Consider the following 10,030-nt stretch of genomic DNA (forward strand, 5'->3'; position numbering starts at 1 on the left):
TAAACCAATATCTTAGAACTTAAAAATTTTTCGTTATATTTAATAACTTTCCTAATATATATATATATATATATATATATATATATATATATATATATATATATATATATATATATATATATATATATATATATATATATATATATATATATATATATATATAATATTAAAATATTTTAAATGAGAAAATACAACTTTATAATGGAACTTGAAGTTTCATGCCATTCGGCAATCATCAGCCATATTATTTTGAAATAATATGGCTGATGATTGCCGAATGGCATGAAACTTCAAGTTCCATTATAAAGTTGTATTTTCTCATTTAAAATGTTTTAATATTATTATTTGATCTATTTTTTTCAAAAATATATTGATCACTCTTAAACAGACAAGAGTTGTATTTCCAGCAATATACAACATTTATCAATAAATATATATATATATATATATATATATATATATATATATATATATATATATATATATATATATATATATATATATATATATTTATATATATACATATATATATATATATATATATATATATATATATATATATATATATATATATATATATATATATATATATATATAGCGCGAGTTACTTTGTATGCATGTTAGTGTTTAGTAACCAGAAACCATAGTTTGTAGACTTAACTGGTTTGGAAATTCGGTGTTTTGCGTAAAAAAGAACTCATTAAGGTGAACGCTGTGATCACGTGACATTGACGGTGCACAGCACAAAAATTTACTATGGCTTCAGAGAGAGAAGACGATGACTATTTTTGTAATAGTGACCTCATAATGCTATCGGAAAGTTTTGAAAAAGATATTGAACTTTAAAATTATACTGAAGCTATTGTCGAAGATGTTAGTACTTTTTCCTAGTAAGATAAAAAAGTGAAAAATGTTTCTTTATGTAAATTATTTACGTAGCATAAACAAACATTTGTTTTTAGGTTTTTTTATTAGTGATCAAATTAAGCGAAAGATAAGCGATTGAGTGACTGATTATATTTTGTTTTTTAAACATATATCGTACTTAAAACTATTTTTAGCTTAGCCCTGGATCCTTCCCATGTAATGTATGCGTTAAAGTTTTTAGAAGTAAAGGAGGGCTGAAATTGCATATCTCTAAAAAGCACCCCAACAATATTATCGTTGATGAACCTGCTAATAATCCAGTTTTTAACACTGAGATTTTGTTCTCACTACTAAAAAAAGTGTCTTGTAAGATTATAGAAAGCTCAATTTATGGTGACAAAATAATTGAAGTTGTTAAAAAATTTCAGATTGACCAGATAAAAGATAAGATTCAGTTTTGATAGAATAATTGAAACTTGTAGTAAAATTTTTCTAAAAAGTTTGAATGAGTTTTATGCTGATTATTTTGGCAGAATAGTAATCAACAGTAGGCAAATTTTTAATTGTGATGCTGAATATGAAGATACTGCTACATTATTATTAAGCAAACTTGTTGACAGCATAGCATCTTATTATAGGGCTAATATATCTAGTGTCAGTGATAAAAAGATATCAAGTAGACAAAAATTATGTGAAAGGGAAAAGTATGGCTTGCAATATCTAGGAGGTTACTACATCCACAATATAAAAAAAAAATCCAAAGTTTTCGAACAAATAATGACACTGCTATACAACAATCAATATCAATATTAAAAAGCTGCCAATCTGAAACAAAAAATATTCCAGACCAAAAACTTATCAATGCTCTTAGCCGTGGAGGACTCACTGGTATAACAATTGAGTTTGAGCAAATATTAGTTATAGCAGAAAAAGCATTTTGTTTATATACAGAACAGTCAAAATTAACTAAAAGCATCGACATAGATTTCTTGACAGAAAAAACATTATATGATCAAGATATAGATGAATATTACAGGGTTATTCTTGAAAGCTGTGATTTAAAAATTGAAAAAGATACAAATCTACTTTGTGTTCAATACTGAGATTATATTTTAGAGTTCGAAGTCATTCATTTGTCAATAACATTGTTAATAAACACAAAGCAAAAAAAAAACAGGAGAACTATCTAAAAAAGGATTACGTGCTAATATGAAACAATCACATAAACTGAAAGACAAATAATATATATATATATATATATATATGTAGTTTTATAAAAGTTTTGAATACAAATAGTTGTTATAATAAAAGTAGTTTGTAAATCATGTTTTTTTTCTCTTTCTTTTTGGTATAAGATCTTCAGACACATTTATCCAAGACTTTTTTTTTTTATAAGAGCCTCTAGTATTTCCAGTGTTAAGCGAAACACTTCTTTGGATGCCTATTGCATTAGAATTATATCCAAACTGTTTAGCATCAGGGTTATCTGAATGTCGCCCTATTTGTCTTTGAGCACTGAAATATTTCTCTAATGGATCTTGACAAAATCTATTAGTAAGTACATAAGACATACCCTCTGCTAACAGAAACCTTAACAGAAACCTCTGCCTTAGCCTCATAAGAGTATTGACACTAGAAGTATTGTCCACTCTTTCATCTATAGATCTTTTCCAATCTTTAAAATAATCCAAAAAATCATTTAAAAGGAAATTAAATCGTAAATTATTTTGGTCTGTGTATTTTTGAAGGAAAGGTTTTATATTAATTTTATGTTCTTCAAGAGATCTACTGTTAACACAATCAAAAAACGTGTCCATTTTTTCACAAAAACTAGCTGTCTCTTTATGTTCCTCAGTTCCAAAGGTTTTCAAAACAGATGCTACGGTTTGACTTAAAATTTGAGTAGCTAGTTTTACAGTCATAGCAGAGTAAGAGTTTATGTGTATGTGCTCATTAGTTAACTTAGGCATAAGTTTTAAACCATTGTCTAAATCTTCATAATACAATTGAGTAATGTGCTGCCACAGTAAGTATTTTCCATTGTTCCACAAGTAGCGTGTACATTTTCCTGCGCCAGAGTTTAATAAGCAATTTCGAGCAGTTTTCATCAGGTGTGGTGGGTCTGCTACAAAGTATATGTATCTATATTTGGCATACAAATTTATTGTTTTAAAAATAACAGGAGTAATCATATCTCCACACATATAACGGTGAAGTTTAATCATTGTTCGGTTTGATGATGCACCATCAGCCACTACAGAGACTAGATAAAGATTACATCTTTTTTCTAAAAGGCATACTGCATCCCAAAATAAACTAAATAGCTGCACTGCTGTGGCAGTAATGGTGGTAAAATATGCAAGTGAAAACTTAAGCGATGTTGCAATGCCACGAACCATAAAAACAAGAGCATGAGTTGCAAGCTCACATTTTTGTAATGTAGCAAAATTCAGGTCTGGGTCTCCCAAATCAACAAACCCAATTAGCTGATGACTGTTCTTATCAAAAACCAGATTAGATTTTAGGGACATCTCATCAATAAGAAGCACAATGTATCTTTCAATTTTTGTATACTGTTCCGCTCGCATACATAATTCAGCAACAATACCTTCCTGAAACCCAGCTTTTGGCGTAATACAATTTTTATAATCTCGGAGTGTCCTCAGGCTTGGCAACACAAGAACTTTGCTATCTCTTATTTCTTGATATGCAGATGCGGATTTTGATGCTATGGATAAACAGTATCTTATTATCATTGGGTGATACCTAACTCCAGATGGAGAGACACTAAATAACTTTTTTTGTTCTTGCCAAAACAAATTCATGAAATCACTAATGTTATGATTAGTATTAGAAATTATTGAAAGAAAATCACTATGAAAATCGCAATCCATCATCACACTTGAGCTAATAAGCTCTTCTTTCATTGCTTCAATTCTAGCTTGTAATTGTGCACATTTAAGACGGTGCAGCTGCATTGTTAATTTAAGCCTCGATGGTGTTGTCAAAGAGATAGCAGCATTTAGTTTGGCTGGCTCATTGTGACGCTTAACTTTCTTTATTTTTGAATAAATTATTGATTTGTTTGTCAATAAACATTTTTTGCATCTGTTTGAGTTTTTAAGTAAAATATCGTAGTTAATATTTCTATAGTATGACATATGATTAAATGGTGATGATTTTGTGTCCCAAGAATGTGGATTTATTTTAAAAGGTATGCAATGGTGTATGGTACTAGCTGTCTTTTCATGATTTGGCACACCTATACATAATTGATAACTTTCAAGCACATGAATTAAATTTGTCACAGTTATATTTTGCATACTTTTGTAGTCTGAGTAAATAGGATGACATTCAGGAACCATCCACCCATATACTGCCAAACTATAGCCTAAACTTTCATCTATTGTTATCTCAAATTCTGGAAGAACAAATTGATTTAAAACATTTTTCAAAATAGATATTTCTTTTTCTTTCACATCTGTTATCCAACCATTTAAAAGTTTTAGTTTTGGAATTCGAATTGAAATGTCATTAAGCTTATTATAGTACTTAATTGGTTCTTTAGTCTCAGATAAAATAATTTTTCTTGGCATTCTTTGTTTTGATGAAGTTAAGTTACAGCTTTTTGTCGGTAGTAGTAGAGTTGGTATAGCTCCATTTTTCATAATCTTTTTTGTCATTTTGAGACCAATATCTGAAGATAAAATCATTTGGAATTTGCACACACATACACACACTCACACACACAAACACACACGCACACACACATATACACACACACACATACACACACACACACATACACACATTCACACACACACACACACACACACACACACACACACACACACACACACACACACACACACACACACACACACACACACACACACACACACACTCACATAGAGTTTATTAACAGCTTACGTGTTTCAAAATCATCTGGCTTAAAGTGCTTTTCACAAGCATAAATTTTTCCATAGTTGATCTGCTCTTTAAACTGCTGGTCAATAACACGTCCTTTAGTTATTGAATTTAACCATTCAGATCGCCAAGTTTGATGAGCAGGATCTGCAGGATTTGAATAAGGAAGCTTGAATATTCCTATCCCCTTTGTTCTTCTTGATGTTCCACAGTTCGTTATACTAAAATTAGCACCTGGCATATTATCTTCATAAATTGATCAACACTGATCAATGATGTACACAAAAAATCACTTATAAATAATCACTACAGATAATCTGTGAAATAAAGGAATAATCTGTTTGCAATATCACTTAGCAATAAACGCCGTTAAAAAGTTTGTGTGCACTGTCACGCTTCATTTACGCTTCATTTGTCAAAAGGTTAAACAATAGATTTTACGGAGTTTCCAAACCAGTTAAGTCTATAAACTATGCCAGAAACTTCATTATTTCACAGTTAGTTTTATAAACTTGATGATTATTAACAATTTCATTGAAAACGCAATTAATGTTGAAAGTCTTTTTGTTTACAAAATAAACCGTTAAAACTTCTTTAAGATTACATAAGAATAAAAAACAGATACACAAAATTACATTTACATAAAAAATACATACTTTTTAAATAAAAAATAAGAATATACTAATAAAAATCAATATTGAACTTTCAAAATTTTGACAATTTAAAAATACATATTTAAAACATTCATTTTTGTAAACAAATAATATTAGTTTAAAACATTTGCACAAGCTTTGCAGATGTGGCTCCGAGAATGAGCCATATAATAATTCGTTTTATATTCTTAAAGCAATTTATGATAGAGATATCAAAACTCAACAAATTTTGAAAAACACAATTTTTAAAACAATTCAACAGTTAACTCTAGAAGGTTATTTCGCTTAGTCAGCGTATTTTTTGAACCAATAGAATTAGATGTTCGTAGATTAGCGGGTTATTAGTGTTCGCGAAAATTATTTTTATTCGCACCAAGATGTTTTGTGAACATTCAAGTTTATTTATGTTTTCATGTATGTCCGAAAACTAAAATTACGGACATACATAAACTTAAATGTTCTCAAACGACTACAAAACCTGATCGCTCCCGCTTCCTGACCAAACCTGCGTATATATAAATATATATATATATATATATATATATATATATATATATATATATATATATATATATAAATATATATATATATATACATATATATATATATATATATATATATATATATATATATATATATATATATATATATATATATATATATGAAACTTCATCTTTATGTAAGATTAAAGTTTAGACCCTTAAAAACATATTTATTTTAGATTTATGTCGTAAATGACATAATCTGAAAGAATAATGTTGTTGATTGTCGATTGTTGATGTCTTGATGGTGAAACGCAGAACGCAAATGAATCACTCAATAACATGTTTACGATAAATTCCCCAGAAGTGTGCATGAGAGGAAACCCGTTTTTCATTTGCTATTACCCAATTTAATGGTAAAGAAACTGTTTTGAAAGATGTTCTGCACAGTTAAGGAATAGTTCCAGGGCATTTTACATAGTAGGGTTTCCAAAAGACTGATGGCGTTAAAACTAAAAATCTGACAAAGTTAGAAACCAAAGAAACAATCTTTTAGCAACTTGGAAAGGGTTTGATAAAAAATAAAATTATGAAGAGTATATGTATATGAAGTATGAGGGATTTTTACATGTTTTTATATGTTCATAAGATTGTATATTAGCATTGAAAAATAGAAATCTTTCAAAACTTTCTTGTAATGGCTCTTAATATATGCGATATAATAAATTACTACTGGATTTAAAAATTTTTTGGAATAAAAAATATTTTTGGAGGTGCCCCAAGTCAATTGAACATTTACAAGGTCCCTAATATTTTTGAAAACAACAATATTTTTTACAAGAAACAAATATTATTTTCAAACTTTTTATAAAATTTCACTTTGTATGAGGTATGAGGGGAAAAAAAGAGAATATATTTTCAAATGCGTTTTTTCAAGTTTGAAGTAAAAAAATTATATGAAATAATATAAGATTCAAAAATTATTTTTTTAGTTGTCTAACCCTTAAACGGATTGTTAATAAAACATAAGAAAATGTTTGTACATAATACGACTGCATGAAAATCAAGAGCGTGTTGTCTTGCCTGTATTTCTATTTTAATTGTAAAATGTGTTCTTTCCAAAACATTACCATTATAACTATTATATCATTTCTCGTTACAACTACTAAAGAAACAATTAGGTGTTTATTTTTGCAATTGGTGTCATATTGTAAGAATGATTTAAATTGAGATCACAGATTTGCACTGTTTTGATAAGAGAACTTTACTATATAATTTTATATATAATATAAAGGATTTCCGTCGTATAAAGTATAATTTAGCTATTCGAGAACTTATTATAAAAGGTCTAAACGAAAGGAGTCAAACAAAAAGAAATCTCCGAAGTACTTAATTAACAAGTTGATTAGTTAAACGATTTGATAAAAGACAATCATTTAGAAAAGGAATACAGGGGCAAAAAACCACACAAAACTTGTCATTTCACTGACAGAAAAATTATTCGTTCTGTTAAAAAAATTATTTTTGACAGCGCTAATGATACCATTTAAAAACTAAAACTTTCGGTGTCTAAGAATACAATGCGCAGAGGGTTTCAAGCTTCAAAGCAGCAAAAGTTAAGAAACTAGAACTAAATTTACTCATAAATACTGGACTAATAATGAGTGGGAAAGAGAAATGTGGAGGAATGAATTGAGGTACAGTTTGAAAGATCCTAAGTTACGTAAACCTAAAGGTGAATTTAGATCCAAAATACACGAGTAGAACGGTCAAGCATGGTGATGGAAAAAGTGCATTGGTTTGGGGTTGTTTTTCTGGTTTTAGTCGTGTTTGACCTATCCATCCAATAAATGACATTACGAATTGAATTATTATTATATTTTTGAGAAAAGTATGGTTCCTTATTTGAGAGCAACTCCGTAACGAAAATTGCGGTATTTCGGCTAAAATCTTGATAAATTACGATAATACTGCGGTAAAGGTAATCACGGGTCTTATAACACCACAGTATCGGTAACAGGTTTTAAAAATGATAGTTAAAAAGCATAAAATATGGCCACTATTATAAATTTATTTCTGCATGGCTTGAAATATCAAGTTATTTCATCAAAACTATTTGATGCTTTATTTATTTATTTATTTATTTTTTCTTTTTTCTTTAATATTTTGTCGTTTAAAAATATTACAATAACCAATTATATTTTACAATTTTTACATTAGTAACGACTTTATAATTGACATTTTCAAATCTTTAACGTTTCTGCATGGCTTTTTTTTTTCATTTTTTGTTTAATAATTACTCAGTACTTTGCAATAACATTTAATTCTGGGCAGTTTGGAGGATTTGCTATTAAAGACACAATTTTCGCGTCATTTTGTTTATACCATCCTATAGCCAGTTTCCTATAATTACTTGTTGATAAATCAGACCAGAATACATGTCTATGATCATGTGATTTATTAATAGGTAAAAGGCATTTTTGTAAACACTCTTTATACCTATACCTGCAAATAGCTTGTCAAATCAAGACTTTTTAAGCAAATTTATCATGTTTTGTGTATTTAAATTTCTCATCTGCTTTTCCTCAATATTTCTGCATTATCATTTACAGCACCAGGAATTTGGATGATCGTACTTCATATAAATTTAATATCTTCAATAATTCAGAAATTTTTAGAAACATAATTGCCATACAACATTCTTTAGCAGGTTCTTGCACTTTTTTTCTGAATTTTAGAACGGTTAGACACTTTTTGTGATTTGAAAGCTTGAAAAACATGTTTATTTTGAACTTTAAAAAAAAACTATGAGAAAATCTTTACCTTATTGCACGTTTCCTTAATGATAGGCTTGGTTTATTCCTAAACCTGTTAACCAGTTTTCTAACCAGTTTTATATCTTGAAAAACCTCCTTTTCTCTTTTATTACTACCAGATGTGTTCGACCATTTATGTTTGGGAAAAACGTTAAACAACATGACTAACGGTGTAGAGATGTATTTGCATTTTTTTTGCTATTGAATTGTAGCTTCTACTCGGATTTTCCAAATATTTGTGCAAAGTATTTTTTCTAACGTCTTCTTCTTTTGTCATTTTCAAAACTTATTTTAAATTAAATGGGAAAATTAAAGCATTTTTTTTTTTTAATTATTACATGTTGTCAACACATGTTGCATAACAGTTAAAAATATATTAGGACAACCACTGAAAAAAATGGCGTGTATACTCTTTCATGTTTATTTCGTGTACACGCTTTAACAAAAAATAGTTAAATTACAAAGTTTTTATATATGAGTTATTTTTCGGATGTGGTTTACTGTAGGGTTTGGAATACCGGGATCCCGAGGTTTTTAACAATCCCGAAATCCCGGGGTTATGGATTTAAATATGGGATTTTTTTAAAATCTTTTAATTTCTTCGGTTGAGATTTAACTATTTTAATATTGAAAGTTCTGGAATTTTCAATAAGAAAAACTATTTTTTTGTTCGATTTCGATCGATCAAATTCGCACTATAAAAATTCGAAGTTCTTGCAATTATGTTTTTAGATAATTGGATTGGATTTACAGTATCGTCCACAATTATTTTCGTCGCGTCCGTAATTATTTTCGTTGCAGTCCATAATTATTTTCGTCGCGTCCATAGTTATTTTCGTCGCGTCCACAATTTTTTTTGTAATAAAAATTGTCGAAATATATAATGGCAATCAAATTATCACGAAATATATAATGGAAAAAGAAAACAATACAAACATCAATCATTCGAATGTCGAAACAGAAGAACAGACAAAAAACAATCTATTGCAAATGCAACAGGTCTTTTAATTCGGACGATTCAAAACTGGATACGAAAACTTGAACAAGATCAAAATACAGTGCCTAAAAAGCGTGGCAAAGCGGAACGAGATAATATTGAAAAAAAGAGAGAAATTAAAATATTAATTAATACAAATAATGCATTAACTACGATCGACATTGCAGAATTAATGCCCGAAGAACATAAATGCTCGACAACTACAATTAAAAGAGAATTGAAACAAATGGGATATACCCGTAAAAGGCTTAAATCGGTCGTTGTTGCGAGAAGTTCAGCTCATGTAAT

Source organism: Hydra vulgaris, chromosome 12 (assembly GCF_038396675.1).
Source record: "Hydra vulgaris chromosome 12, alternate assembly HydraT2T_AEP".
NCBI lineage: Eukaryota > Metazoa > Cnidaria > Hydrozoa > Anthoathecata > Hydridae > Hydra > Hydra vulgaris.